This window comes from Manacus candei, unplaced genomic scaffold (assembly GCF_025592945.1).
Source record: "Manacus candei isolate 608988 ecotype Guabito, Panama unplaced genomic scaffold, ASM2559294v1 h1tg000033l, whole genome shotgun sequence".
Lineage (NCBI taxonomy): Eukaryota > Metazoa > Chordata > Aves > Passeriformes > Pipridae > Manacus > Manacus candei.
The window spans coordinates 4678225-4691470 of NW_026138081.1; the positions used below are offsets into that span (position 1 = coordinate 4678225).

General features: G+C 47.0%; 1 long non-coding RNA gene across 2 annotated transcripts; it reads left to right on the top strand.

The window, feature by feature from the left end:
• Positions 1 to 2532: 2532 nt before the first annotated feature.
• LOC127472793 (uncharacterized) lies at positions 2533 to 12915 on the top strand. Of its 2 annotated transcripts, XR_007905163.1 has the most exons (4): positions 2533 to 3122; positions 10146 to 10287; positions 10366 to 10715; positions 11819 to 12915. It is a non-coding gene; the product is annotated as an uncharacterized LOC127472793 (long non-coding RNA). The 2 variants fall into 2 exon arrangements; XR_007905162.1 differs by having other exon boundaries at positions 10366 to 12915.
• Positions 12916 to 13246: the final 331 nt, after the last annotated feature.

Here is a 13246-nt window from a genome sequence, read left to right on the forward strand (position 1 = left end):
TATCCCCTTTAGTCCCTACTGAGGCAACTGCTCTTCCCAACTATAACTTCAGTGGGTGTTTCCCCTAAGGCCGAGCAATGGCATCTGGGCACTCTGCCCCGCGCAGGCGGGAGAGGGGGGCCCAGACTGGCGCTGCAGGCTCTTCCTCCAGCCCTGCGATTCTGCTTGGCTGGGAGAACAGAAACCCCGGAGTTCGGCTGCAGAGCGCTGACCCGAGCAGCCATTGCACTGAAAACTTCAAACGAATGATCCACTTCCTCCTCTGTTTGCTTTGGAGTCGCGGGATCTGGACTTTGCACTGGCAGCTGATCTTTTTCCCCTCCTTTGGTCTTCAAGAACAGCCAAAATAACCAACTGAAACCCCCACAGGCTCAGGCTATTCCAGATTTCTATTATTATTATTATTTACTTAGGGAGAGCAATCGGGTTCCTCGAATTTCCTTCTCTTTATAGTTTCTTTTTTTCCCCTCGCCTTGGCCAGAAGTGAGGAGTAGGGGAGTGAACAGCCTATTATTTTCTGCAGTTGTTTACTCGTTCTGTAGATGGTGCTTGTTCCCAGGGCTCTGAGCTTCTCTATAATTAAACCCATTTTAATTGTTAGGTTAGAAACGTCATTTCGGGGACTTTCCAAGAGTTACCGAGAAGGCCAGCCGAGATAACTATTTCACTACCGAGTCGCTCGCAGCCTGTTTTTTGCGTGGTTCCTCCCTGTCGGCCCACCAGGGTGCAAGACTGAACTCAGTGCAAGAGAGACGAGAGCCCAGGGCTGGCAGCTCCTCTACCAGCACAGCCGTCCACCCCTGCTGCTTTTGTGTTATTCACTTGCACCGTATGCATTTGTTTTGGAAACTTGGGGTTTAAGGTTGCACATTTCCATGGATCAAGCAGCAAAAGCTGAAGCTGAGAAGGAATTTTTTTCCAGTGATTTAGCTTGGCAAACCCCGACTCCACGGTGGTCTGCCTTGCATTGCCTGCGCACATGCTCGTTGAGAAATTTAGCTGCTCGCCCCACCTCGTGGCTAAAAGTCAGAGCCCTCCGGGCCAGAGTGGGAATTTGTGTGGGCATGAATTCACACCAAGCAGAGGAATGAAAAAATCAGAGCCTTGCACCACCCGCCAGAGCCGTGCCAGAACTTTTGATAAATGCAAATGAATTAAGATAGGTAAATGAATAAATGAAAGTCGATTATTAAAGAAGATTACTGAAAAAGTGAATGAATGCAATGCCATGCTCACTAGCCTTCTCATGTGGGTCAATCTGTCCAGGCCCAGCACATTCCAGTTGGGATACTATAGCTGGGCATTGGAAGTGGGAATAAATGTCCAGGACCTCCCAAGCCATTCCCAAACTTGTCCTCAGCACTGGAGCAGCTTCTCGAGCATTCACCTTCTCTGGTTCCAATGCAAGCAGATGCTAAACTTGTCTCAAAATACAGAGGGATAAGATTCTGCATCAGACCTGTATACACATTTAACAGTGGAATTAAGAAACACTTTCCTGAATGAGAGCTGAAATAGGCCAGAGTAGCTAGAAAATGGGGAAGAAACAGGGGGCAGTGAATGAGATGATAAAGGCAGGAGTTTTAAAGGATTAGTTTTTCCAGTCGCGTGTGTGTATAAAACTTTGGGCTCGTTGGCACATGATGCTGTGGAGGTCAAAAGTATAAACTGGGTCAAAAAAGCAATTTGACAAATTTATGGAGGAAAAGTCCCCGAAGCTTTACTAAAGGCAAAGGGAAACCTCTGCAACATGTTGCTGGACAATGCACAGCAGAAGTATCACTCTCTCATTCCCCTGTTTTCCCCCGTTAGCATTGGCTGCTCTTGGAGGAAAACCATAACAGACCTTTGACCTGATCCAGTTTGATTATTTTTACATAGTTAGGGTCTACTTTTCAGCTTTATACTCTGTCTAACCCTAATGGGCTTGGACGTGCGTGTGCCTCACAAATTTGGGATTAGCTGTGCAAAGTCAGATTTTTTGGGACAACCAGGAGAAAAGCATTAGGAAGTACAAATCAGCACTGTCTCGTCCTTGAGCCGCTGGGCACTGTTTCACATCCTGGCTTCTGCTAAAGGTTGGAGAACAGTCTCGTGGGTTGGCTGCACTGTTTGCCCAGTTTCACTCCCCATCAGGGTACTAAGAGGTTACTTTGAGCATCAAGTATAATCTGAATCCAAGTGCCAGCTTTGTCACAAATATATTTGATGATGGTACAGCTCCCCTAGCAACAGAAGAAGGTTGCTATCTTAAGGCACCTGCACTTCATCTGGAGCTGTTTGGCAGTAGAAAGTCTGCAGGTTTGCTTGCGTCAGAGTTACTGAGCAAGAACATGAGTACAAAAAGTCTGAATTGTTGAAAACAAGGTGGGGGTGGGGTGGTTTGGTTTGTTCCCCCTCCTACCGCTTAGTTCCCAAAGTTTCAAGGTAGGAAAGGAAGTGCTTTTGTCATGAGCAAGGTTTTCCCCTGTGAGTTTCACATGATATGGGCATTTCACTCCCTTGCTCATATGGGAATCTTCAGGTAAATAGACATGTCCTTTTTGTTTTGGTGCTCTGGTGTACAGAGGCTGAGGACAGAGCAAGGACAAATGTCCTGCTTTTAATTTTGCTGAGGGTGTAAAATGAGTCGAGGCTTTCTGCAGTCACTATTCTATTCATATCTTTTGTGTCCGATGCTATTTTTGTTGGCTGTGCCCCTGGAGGTGGAGGTGTGGAAGTGCGTTTCTGCTGGTCTTTGCAAGCGGTGTAGATGTTTCCTCTGTTCCAGGCACCACCTCACACGCTGCGGCCTTACAGGAGGAGTAGGCGGATGTCAGCGTAGCCATTTCTCACCTGTCTGTAACTTTTTAATACTTCCTTTTACTTGGCTTTGCATTTCTTCCATGGAACGAACATCTCTGGGTAGCCACTGGGAGGTGTAAACGGCTTGGGATGGAAACCACAGCTTGTAGGTGCGCCCTCTGCCAGGCTTTTCTGGCACCCGAGGAAGCCCAGTCTCTGCCTGCTCCGAAGCGAAAGGGATATTACCAGCTGCTCGGTGAGAAAACAAATTCACAGAGATACAGGAAAGTGTGTTAAGTTGGTGGGAAGCAACGGGCATGAGATTCCTGGCAGCTCGGGTATGTAAACATTCGTAAAATAGAGAGTGTGTGCATGTGTGTACTTTGTGGTAGCAGGAAACCCAAGAATTCAGCTCCATTATTTTTGCTGGAATTGGTAGCAATGGTGCCAGACAAATATTATATGCCCTTAATCCTCCTGACTTTACACCTGTGAATGACCTAAAGACCATCCAAGGTGATCTAAATTACAAGACATCTCTACTAATTAATAATGGGGTTTGGGATCTGATTTGCTTTTTCATAAAGATGGGTTTCTGTTTCTCAGTAGCTCAGATGCTGGGCTACCTCTGGGGGAAGTGAGGGGAAGTGGAGACAGGAGGTGGAGGTAATCTGTGACCTCTTCTGAAAATGTCACATGGATGTGACTAGCCTGCCGCAAATTTAGCACTGGTGGCACTGACAAGACACTGCAGTGGAAAAAGCAGAGGTGTCCTTTTAGCAGACGCAGGGCAAGGAAATTGGCTGAAGTTAATGGATCTAAGTTATAATTTCCAGTGGAAATACTAATGCAATTAATATATTTCCACATAGCAGGACAGCAAGTCCATGCTAGTGTTTAGCTGTTTGTCATGATTGCTCAGGAGACTGGCCCAGCCACATCCTGGAATCAGTCCAGCTGCACCCAAACACATGCAGCCTGTGTGAGGGGTGGGAGCAGGGCTGAGACACAAACCACTGTGCCAGTAGATTTGAGGGGCTGGAGGAAAAGAGCATCACCAGGACCGGCTGCTGCATGGTAGTGGAAAGCAAAGGTGGCTGAAGAGAAACATCTGCCCCTCTGACCCTGGCCTGGGTATGGGGCTGTTACTGTACCCCAGCTCTCCGGCAGGGCACCCACCATCCTGCCTGGGGTCTGCACACCCTGTCTAGACACAGGGCACAGGGCTGCAAAGCCTAGCACACCCCTCACGCAGTGCTGCAGATCTCCCTGCTGCCCATTTGCTGCTGGCACCTACCTACCACCTCCTGTAGAGAAACCTCCCTCTTCTCAGTGTTCTCAGTGAAGTTACAAACCCTTTAGGGCAAGAAGCAAGTCTCTTCTGATCTCCTCCCTGAACATGCCGCAACTGCATGAAGCTAGAGAAGGGATTTTCAATCCTGCCAGTGTGGTAATGGGAGCTGAGAAAGTGCCCAGCCAGCTACAGCAAGATGAGGTATGGAGCAAGATGTGTTTCTCATCACTGGTGGAGCAGATCCACGAAGCAGCTGTTGTGGAGAGTGGTGTGCTATCCCACTGCAGGTCCCCAAAGCAGCACCCCATCCCCCTCCCTGCAGAGTCCACACACATGGGACAACCTGCACAGCCTGGTGCCAGCACCCCCTTTTTCTCCGAGTCTCAGCTGAGCACGTAGAGGTCCTGGGGTGCCCAGCATCACTGGTGGGCCCAACCTCAGGAGCTGATTATGGTGTACAGCAAGGGCATATCTTCAAATAGGTGCCCTTAACCTGGCCTAATCTGTACATCTGCCGCGGCAGAGGAAAATCAAATATCTCTCACCTAAATAAATTGTTGTTCAGGTTAAGGGAAGTGCCAGAAGCTTTAAAGAAGCTGTTAGCTGTTTCCAGAAAAAAAGGAGCAAGTGACACCTGCTGCACATCAAAACAGCTATTGCCCATGTATCAAAAGAGTAGTTATGCATGTAACAAATGATCAGGGATATGGAAAGCACAGGTCTCAGAAACCAGGACAAATTCCACATTTTTTTCAAATCCTGCTTCCACAGTCCCAAGCCCATACACAGCAGGGCAATAATACAGCACAGTGATTTCTGTTGGCCTCTGCCTATTTCCAGCCAGAGCATCCCTGGCTGCTGATTTATTCAGCAGACATCAACCAGTGGAATGTTTCCATGATATTTTCATCAAAAAAATGTGCTAGGACTAAGTGCTTTCACCAGTTTGTTTGTTTGTTTGTTTGTTTTTTAAATGAGGAAGTCTTAAACTATTCAGGATCCTCTCGGGTCATGACATTTATCTGACATGAAGTGCTGGTGTCAGAAGGTGCTGCTTGCAGTGCTGGTGGCTGCTTAACCTCCAACAGGCTTAGTTGTAACTCTGAAAAATACCATTTTGGTTCTTCGTGGTGGAACTCATCATAACCTTGTTTCCAAACACATGGGTTGCACTCCACACATCTTACAACTCCATGAGATATTTGCATTAGGGAGGCAGCTTGCTTTCCCACCTATCCTGTTCTATCAAAACACATCTTTAGCACCACGCAGCCAAGGTCATCTCCTTTTCTTTTTTTGTGTTCCTTCTGCCTGCTCTGAATACATTATAATACAGTCTTCAGCTCCACTATTATATCTTTTCCCACAAGACCATTGCCTCATTCAGTCCTCAGCAGGGAACATGCTTTCATCTCTGCCAGCTGGGCATGGTTGGAGCACCCCATGCCTGCAGAAGCTCCGTGGGGAGAACGTGGAGGCGAGGCTTTGCAGATTCCCATGCACAGAGGATGGAGGAGTTTGGTTAGGTCCAAATCTGGTAGGAAATTTCCAGGGAGCCTCTCCCACTGCCTCCTTTGTCAAGCCGGTAATGAAGAACATCTGTGAGGATGGGATTCCTCTCATCTGTTTTTAGGTGCCTAAAAGCTAGGTATCTAAACCTAATTAGTTGGACAGGCTTCCTGCATAGTCAATGGAGACAAATAGGCACCTCTAGTGTATGATTCATCTCACATATCTTGAAGTTTATCTTGAGAAGGGCTGACTCACCCTACAGCCAAGCACTGCTTCTCTTCCGTGACTGTAAAGGCAGGTCGGCAACATGTTGAGGACTTGACAAGTACATTTTGGATGTCCCAAGTTGGGTAAGGTGAGTCCTACTCCCAGCTGTGGCCGTGTCTGTTGAAAGAATCATCATTATGCTCTAGCTTGCCCCCTTCGCCCCTTGTGTCCCACAGAGGGTCCATTTCCAGCTCTGCCCAAGCAGGGCTGGGTTTTAGTCTGTCAAAATCATATTATCAGTCTTTATCACATTATCAGACCAAGTTAAATATTTAAAAAGCACCTAGGGGCAGGGTCCATGTCTTTCTTTTGTTTGCATATTCCCTTGAAGAGTGAAGCCCCTGTGCTGGTTGCAACCCTTTGCAGACTGGTGCAATACAGCACCATGAGTCGCTGTGCTAATCTGTAGGTCTTGACAAAATGCAGCCGGGAATGCAGAAAGAGCTCATGGACATTGGGAAATAGGCAGGAGTGAATCATAAGAGTCAGGAGAAGCAACTAATGTGTGGGAAAAAGGCAAATGTGCTACCTCGGCATAAACATATAATAAGGAAGTATGTAATAATAATTATTGTTATTGTAATACGGCCTGGGTGAGCATTTGGAAAAAAGATATCTAATAACTGACAAGCGACATGGCTCGGTTTGTTTTGATCTGAAATTCAAACAATGGTTGTGTTTATAAGGCAATAATACGCAGGGCACAGAGCACTGGCACCACACCAACTATGCACTCCTCAAGTTGGGTTTATATAGGTCATGCCAAACAAATAATAGTGTTCTTCAATATAATTACTGATTCATTACAGAAAGAGAATGTAATCGAGTCTGTTTGGATTTCAGGGAGGCGTTAGATACGGTAAATTCATATATTTGAACTTTTATTGGGAAAGCTTTGTGCGATCGCCTAACTCTGCTCCTGGAGGAATCAGCGATAAAATTCCCACTGCTGCCTGCCCTGGCAGCCTGGGATCCTCCCTGCAGGCTTCAGCAGTTGCTCATGCTCCTGCTGGCCTTTGCAGACTCTTTCAGTGCCCTTTGAAGCTCTTCACAGGTAAATTGGGAAACTAAACTACTGCTAGACTGAGACCCAGATCCAAATGTGCTGGACATGGCACTTATCTCAGGCAATTGCACCCACCCCTTGATCCTGGGCTCACCACGGCCCCTCCACTTCTGAACCTCCTGGCATATGGCCGACTTCTGGATGTGTCTCTTGAGACACATTAATTCACTGTTATTTCAGGGGAAAGCAGCAAAAGACAAAGGACAGGATGGCCTGGCGGTGCCCACCAGCTCCCTGGATGAGAACACCCTAGTTTAAGTGGCACACTTGGCCACAGGAGAGTTAAACTGGGTTGTCCTCATCCTGGGAAGATGTCTGTGGGGTTGGGCAGTGGTTGGGCCATGCTGCATGATGAGAGGGTGCTACCAGCACTCATCATCAAAGGAGAAGGGCCAGGCTCAGCTGATGGTGAGGGATGATCAGGGATGCTGCTCTGGAGCCTTTTGGATGGCTTTGCCACATGGCATTCCCTGGGGCATGGTGAACTGGCATTTTGGCTGCAGCACTCTGCTTTCCCCAGGAAGACCTGGGCAGCCCTGCACCAGTCCAAGGTGTTTCCTGCTGGCCTCTGCTCTGTATGGACCCTGTACAGCACACAGGGATGGATGATGGTGCCCAGAGTAGCATCCTAACACCCAGCTGCTGGGACCAGTGACAGGGCATTGCTCTGCGTGATGCCTGGACTCAAGGGTTTATCCAAGAAAACACAAGGCATTGTGACACAGTCTTGGAGTCAGCATGTGTCATGTCCATGACCAGCCCTGCTGCTGCTCCCCACAGTGCGAAGGGCAAAACCCCAGTGTCCTTCCTGCTCTGCCCCAGGGAGCAGCTGCCTTTTAAAAAAAGGCAAGATAGGGCATAGCATGAGGCTTCCAGAAAAACAGGGACCACGCCAGTCACGTTGGAGGACCAGCACCCAGTGGAGGGAACACTGGTAGAGCACTAGACCCACTAGTCAGTTGACTTCTCTGAGTCCTGAAGAAGTTCATCAGGAACAAGTAGGACCATAGTAATTTAAGCTTTCAAAAGGTTTTTTGATAATGGCCTTTCCAAGAATGAAACAAACTTGGCAGCCATGGGATGAAAAGTCCTGTCATGGATTGAATATTGAGTCAGAGCTAATAGGCAGGAGGAAAAATCCATTAAAAGTAAAAGGCCAGTGTTCCAAACAGGGAAGAAAAGCTTACAGGGGTTGGAGGGGGTGGTGGGGCCATGCCTGTCAGAGATGAAAGTGGCCCTCTGAATACCATGACAAAAATCAGTAAAGGGGGGAGGGGAATAACAAGGCAACAGCATTTGCTGCCAACAGAGAACCATGTATTATAATTGCAACCAAGACTTGGCAGGACTGGAAGGGACTCCAGAAGATTCTAACTAAACTTGGAAGCCAAACCACCATGACAGTTCAGCACACACAGATGCCAAAGCAAGCTGTTTTGGAAGAAATTGAGCAAGCCTCTTGCTCTGAATTAGAAGTTGGCTGGTGGGGGTCAGCAGTGGACACGGGCAAGGACTATTCAAGCATTGCATGTAAAAGACCTGCTCTGAGGGTCAGCATGAAGAACATGTCATCGTATAACCTGGGCACACATCACAGTCCATGTCCACTTGCCCACTGTGAAGCAGGACCTAAAGAAACACTGTAAGATGGACCATACTGAGTCAAGAACAAAAGTCCACTAAAGGCAGCACAGAAGAATAGAAATGGGATCAAAGGCAGAGCCGAATGGGGGACTTCTTCCATGAAGGGAGGTTGAGTAGTATAATATTTCATTTGCACTAGGGTTGCAGAGGTCTACAAAACAATAGTTCCCTTAAGTAACAACTGGCTGATGCTTTCAGTTTATTTGTACTTTGCAAGTTGAAAAAAAAGATGTAAAGGTGCTTTTAAAAATAGTTGCAAGGGAAGTTACTGCTTTGCCACTGGGTTGCCTCTCAGTACTGTTCCCTGCTGGGTGAGATCTACTGACAAGCTCATACCTGGCCTGAACTCAGTTGCCTCTGTGTGCCAAACCACCCATAGCAGTGTACTCGTTCAGGCTGGGTTTGCTGACACCCACTTTTGCAGAGGCTGGATTCAACTGCCTTGTGGGCAATGTCCAGCCCTGGGCAGCAGCTGGCAAAGCACAGCCTGTACACTGAAAGCCTGCTTACATCAGTGTCTGGCTGTCATGGAGTGGGGACCGCATTCCAGGGACAAACATGGTCCCTGGCAGGGTGTGGTGACACCAAGACCCGTGCAATAAGAAACGGAAGGAGGTTGTGTGTGTAAATAATTTACTAGTAGACCTAAATGCTACCAGGCCTTTGTTTATTTTTATGAAGTCAGTAAAGAACCACACTGATTCTGAGACTGGAGTTTGGGGACCAGAGGCTGCGAGGTGACATAAAGCAAAGGCATCTGTCCTCTCTGTGTGGGAAGGCAGCCAGGCTGGGAGGGGACAGATGCCTTCTGAGTTTCCAATTTTTCCTGCAAACACAAACCTTTGTGGAGAAACTAGAAAGGGAGACGTGCAATGCATATACAGGTGACTGCCCCGGAGAGGTAGGAGCTTTGCCACATGATCTGTGGATGACCAGGGAGGGGAAATCGTTTGCTGAATGATGCCTGTCACTATTTCAATCAGTATTTCTGGGTGCTCCCAGCTACCAGTGCTGTGCTGGGAGCCTGGGTTCATGGAAAGGTAGGGTTTTGGCTGAGAAACAAAAGCAAAGCCTGGACTTACTGTCATCAAAGAAGAGCTAATCATGCTCCTCACAAGAGCAGACACACTGGGGCTGGTGTCTGGGCTGCTGTATAGTACAGGTGCTGATGGGATGACATGATGTCCTGTTCCACAGCACAGTTACCTCAATGTTGCCAAACCCAGGCAGCCTTGGGAATCAATAGCAGGATGCTTCCTCCTTAGAAATCATTTGCTTTCTGTAAGGAGATAAAAGGTCTTGCAGACACGTAGACATTGATTGCGGGCTACTGGGGAGGAAGAGGAAGGTTCCTTCTCCTACTTTACTACTCTTTTTGTTCTATAAAAGTCTGCTCCATACATCATGTGGTTGTAAGAGAATCTAATTTTTCAGTTAAGAAAAGCATTCTGTTCCTGCTACCTAGTGCAGAGAAAAACATGAAAACTCTGGAGTGTGAGTCAAACACTAGAGTCAAAAGCAAACATACAGAATTCAACATTATTGGTTTTATTTTATTTTTTTTATTATGTTCTTTAGGTGACTGGCATTATTTTGGAACCCAATTCTCAAACATCTGGGATTAGCTCTCCTGGAAATGTGAGGATGTGGGCCCTCTAGTGCCACTTGGAAAATGTCAGTATTCCAGCCCACAGTCTGCAAGGGAGGTGTTATTTGGCAAGTAACTAGAGCTTAATCAGAAGTTTGGGACCACCTTCAAGTGGTCAAGGAGAAAAACAAATCAAATTTTCTTTTTCAGATCTCCTGCATGTGGCCGGTCCAACTGGATAATAGATCCAGCAGTAACTCCTAGCAACAGGAACTCTTCCCCTTCAGTGGTTGCTTGATGTCCTGTGTGAAATGAGAGTTCAGCCAATGGTATAGGCACTTCTTAGTGGACAAGTATCTACGCATGTTATTCTGCAGTAACTGGTGTCTCCATGTCTGCCATTCTCCCTTGCCAGCCCAGCAGAGATAACTGAAATTACCTGGAAATAAATTTCTCCATCAAGTGTCCTAGCTGAGGCTTTGCTGCAATAACAGCACATGCACAACTTGTGCTGCTTAGTTTATCTTTGGATGGACAATTGCTATCTCCAGGCCTACAGAGTAAGCATTGTTAGATATATTAAAATAATTTTTAAAAAGTCTTCTGACTCCAAAGTTCACAGCCTTTCAGTTTATGTATATCCAGCTGGGAAATCATGCCCACTAATTTTTACTGAAGTTTGCAGTTGATTGACCCACCAGTACAATGCCAGGATGCTGGGTAGACTTGTGCAGCTCCTTCGAAGTTCTGGTGCGTTCAAGATGCATGGCTCAAGGATGACCAGTCTGTTACCTCTAATATCACTGATGGATAAACCCTACAGATTCAAGCTGTAGTGGATATGACAGTGTCTGTTGCAAGTGGAGCTGTTTCAAAATGCAAACCAGAATTTCTAAGTGTCACTGAAATGCTGAAGATCCATTGAGGAGCAGGTGTGGGGTGGTGGATGGTAAAGGCTTTTTTAGTGAAACTGTTCAAAAGAGCAAGTCTGCTGATGAAGGGAGGGTCCTATGGTCACCTCCAACAGTATAAGAATGAAAAGCAGCAGCAGCAGCAAAATCCAGTAATGCACCAAAAGATAAGTGTCCAGCCTAAATCAGGCCAACAAAAATATCTGTGCTGGTGAATTAATATGCCAGTCTACACCATATTTCCTGAAGCAGTTGAACCCTTAGCCATGAAACTCATCCCAGGAAGAAGGGCTGTTGTAATGACAGTGCTATAGAGGGGATTAGATCTGCCTCCTAGATGAGCTGTTTACTGTTATGACAAGCTTGCATTTGTGAAGTGCATACTTTTCACAGAATCACAGAATCATTAAGGTTGGAAAAGATCTTCAAGATTATTGAGTCTGACCTTTGAGCAAACACCACCATGTCAACTAAATCACAGCATTAAGTGCCAGATCCAGTCATTTATTGAATGCTTCCAGGGATGCTGACTGCAGCACCTCCCTGAGCAGCCTGTTCCAATGCTTTACAACCCTTTCAGTGAAGAAATTCTTCCTGATGTTCAGCCTGAAACTCCCCTTGAGCTTGAGGCCGTTTCCTCTCCTCCTGTCACTAGTTGCCTGGAAGAAGTGGCTGACCCCCACTTTGCTACAACCTCCTTTCAGGTAGTTGTAGAGAGAAGTAATGTCTCCCCTGAACTTCCTTTTCTCCAGGCTAAACACTGCCAGCTTCCTCAGCCACTCCTCATCTGACTTACTCTCTAGACCCTTCACCAGCTCTGTTGCCCTTCCCCGGATCTGCTCCATCACCTCAACGCCCTTCTTGCAGTGAGGGGCCCAGAACTGGACACAGAACTCGAGGTGCAGCCAGACCAGTGCCGAGCACAGGGGAACAATCACTGCCCTGGTCTGGCTGGCGACACTATTGCTGATACAGGCCAGGATGTCACTGGCCTTCTTGGCCACCTGAGCACACTGCTGGATCATGTTCAGCCACTGTTGATCAGCACCCCCACATTCTTTTCTGCTGGGCAGCTTTAAAGCCACTCTTTCCCAAGCCTGTAGTGCTGCATGGGGTTGTTTGACCAAAGTGCAGGACCCAGCACTTCACCTTATTGAGCCTCATACCACTGGCCTTGGCCTATCAATCCAGCCTGTCCAGATCCCTCTGCAGATGCTCTCTGTAAGAAATAAGTGTTTCGGTGTATGTATGCACTGGTGAGAGTGCATGTATTAGACTAAGAAGAGTGTGCATATTTGCATGTGTGTGTGTCTGTGCTGGGTTAAGGACTCGTGTACGTGCATGAGAATAAGTGCTAGTGAACATATGAACAAGTTACTGAGTGGCCATCATGCATCTGCATGTGAGCACCTGAAACTGCAGAAGAAAAAGGGTGGGTAGGGCTGTGTGAGTGCTCATTCACTGCAAGTGCTCACTGAGTGTTTTTTGCCAGCCGTGGGGAGTGTGGGTCTGTACCAGTGGGAGGGCAGAAGAGCAGCAATGTGGCTACAGGCACCAGGGCGTGTGGGAAGGAAGGCGAGCGCCAGTGCAGGACAGCGCTCAGGGCACTGCAGTGCCAGAGGGGAGATGCAGGAGGGCCTTTTCCCAACTGTTTCTACAACATGGTTTGACTCAGCAAAGCATTAACATGGTAAAGAAAAGTCTAGAAGGGCTCCTGCCAGCTACAAATAGAGCGATCAGCATATACAGGATGTGGTAAGAGCTAAAGGCATTCCGTTATTAACTTCACTTTTATTTCTAGGGGATTCACTTCTCTGTTCTGTTTACTATTTGGGAAGTGAAATCTAAGATCACAGTACCATTAAAAAAAAATACCTGTCACAGCTCATTTGTTTTTCTACTTCATTATTTTCCTTTTAAAAGTTACTTTGCTTTTTCTTGAATGGAATTTATTGAAATTGCTGGTAACACATGAAGTCTTCACTCTGTTTCTCTCCTGAGAAATTATCTAATTTGCTCTCATTTGAAACTGTTGACTCTGAGGGGAGTGTTTACACCTCACAATGTGCTCACAGTATGGTGCAACTCGGAGCAGAGGAAACAGCACGGGTTCCTCCTCAGCACAGCCAGAGCTTGTACACTGCTCACAAGGTGCTTTGTAAACATTTATTCATTCTTGT